The sequence below is a fragment of the Chinchilla lanigera genome, unplaced genomic scaffold (genome assembly GCF_000276665.1).
Source record: "Chinchilla lanigera isolate Chin_1 unplaced genomic scaffold, ChiLan1.0 scaffold00004, whole genome shotgun sequence".
Taxonomy (NCBI): Eukaryota; Metazoa; Chordata; class Mammalia; order Rodentia; family Chinchillidae; genus Chinchilla; species Chinchilla lanigera.
Window position 1 is genome coordinate 31,952,868 of NW_004955405.1, and position 2,122 is coordinate 31,954,989.

The following is a 2,122-nucleotide window of genomic DNA, read 5'->3' on the forward strand; positions in this document are numbered from 1 at the left end:
TTTTTTTTTTTTTTTTTCTCAAAAGCTTTTTAAATAAGATCCCAGCTGTTGATTCCTTGTGATAATACCTGTGTGATCAGGGCTAGCTGTCTTGCTTTCTTGCTTTCTTTCACTGGGGATTGAACACAGGATCTTTGCACTAAGCTGCATCTCTAGCCCTTATTTTTGAGACTGAGTCTCTTCCTAAACTGCTAAGTTGCCCAGGCTGGGCTCAAACTTGGCATCCTTTCAGCCTCAACCTCCCAGAGTGCTGGGATTGATTACAGGCATGTGCCACCATGCCTGGTCACTTCTTGTTTCTCACTTAAGTAAAGAATAAACGAGAAGACATACACTAAAAGGTAGTTTATTTTTTTGAATAGATGGAAACATGTTCTTGTCACTTCGCTTAGTTTAAGAAAAGACGTCCAAACCAAGAGTAGTGGCACATGCACTTAGAAGGCTGAGGCTGGAGAATCTCAAATTGAGGCCAGCATGGGCTACGCAGTGAGTGCCACGCCATTGTGGACTACACAGCAAGACCCTGTCTCAGAGTAAAATTTAAAAGCACTGAGGATGTAGCTCAGTGCTCTCAGGGTTTGATCTTAGTACTCAGAAAGAACGAGGGAGGGAGGGAAGAAATGATGTCATCCTTAGGGTGCTTGTGGAGAGTAGGTGTCAGTGTAAACTAATGATTGCAGTTTGTGTGATATTTAGAGGACTGTTGTAGACAGAGTGAGAGCATTTCTTTCATGGCCCTTTGTGAAGCTGGGAGTGAAAATGATGCACTTCAAGGAGAGTGTGAGTCCTTTGACATTGTTACAGGTGTGGGTTTCCCTGTCTGAAGTTACTGAGGAGTGATGCCACTAGGTGGAGCATTTCAGACAGTGCTTGTTGAGCATACTGCCAGACGTCACTGATTGTCTGGGACAGCTCTCTTCACCCCTGTCCCACAGCAGTGTAATTTGTGGGTAGATTTAGACACTTCATGAATGATTGTGGCCGGTGTGGTGCTGCACACCTATAATCTTAGGGCCCAGGAGGCTGAGGCAGGAGAATTGCTGCAAGTTCAAGGCCAGCCTGAACTATACAGCAAGACCCTGTCTCAAAAAAAAGAACCAAAAGAAACCCTAGTGAATAAAATCAAGCTGAAAGTGATTATGGTAATTGAAAAGGAGCATTTTTAGAAATGTAGATGCCCAAGTTTATTTTTGATAACTCTATTTGAAGTTGTCTAAGTTACTATTTTATCTTGTCCGTAATGGTGTCCTTAAAGTTTTCTCAAGGTTAAGGGTATACGACTAGGGGCCAGAGATATAGCTCAGTGGCATAAGCACCTGCCTGGTAAGCGCGAGGTCATGAATTCAGTTCCCCGGTACCAAAAAAAAAAAAGAAGAGTGTAGGCCTAGACTTCACAGAACTTGTTATAAAGGCTCAGAACCATGGCCGGGTACTCTTGTCAGCAGCTCTTTTCTTTTCTTTCTTTTTTTTTTTTTGGTCTTTTTGAGACAGGGTTTCGCCATGCACTTCAGGCTGGCCTTGAACTCACTTTATAGCCAAGGCTGGCCTTGAAGTCAGAGCAATCCTCCTGCCTCAGCCACCCAAGTGCTGGGATTACAGGCATGAGCCACCTTGCCCAGCTTCTGTTTTCTAACGTAACACCAGCTTTTTGGGCGTTAGGCTTTTGAGAGTATTAGAACTATGAACCTGGGAAGAGCTCAGCTGCCCTCTGGTCTTTGCATACAGTTTGATCCAGGAGAACTCTTTCTCTGATTCTTTTTTTTGGGGTGTTTTTTTTTTTTTTCCCCAATACTGGGAATCAAACTCATGACCTTGCACTTGCCAGGCAGGTGCTGTGCTGCTGAGCTAAATCCCCTGCCCTCTTTCTCTGATTCTTTTTTTTTTCATCTTTGATTCTTGATCAAATGTTGCCTTTTACTGTGGGGACAGTTTGGGGTTGGCACTTTCAGTGTGCTTGCTGTTCCCTCACGAAGTTGCTCAGAGCCTTAGTGAGGCAGTGAAATACTACTGAACTGCAAAGCAGATGTAAGCTGTTAGTATTGTAGGGGAAGTCACAGAATCATTGTTAGTGATAAAGTAGTACTAGTTAAATTCCTTGCTTTTTTTTTTTTTTTTTTTTTTT

The 2,122-nt window shown here is 43.1% G+C and overlaps 1 protein-coding gene across 1 annotated transcript in view; it reads left to right on the plus strand.

The window, feature by feature from the left end:
• Positions 1 to 2,122, plus strand: part of Metap2 (methionyl aminopeptidase 2) — a 34,252-nt gene that overhangs the window by 10,441 nt on the left and 21,689 nt on the right. The window lies entirely within an intron of this gene.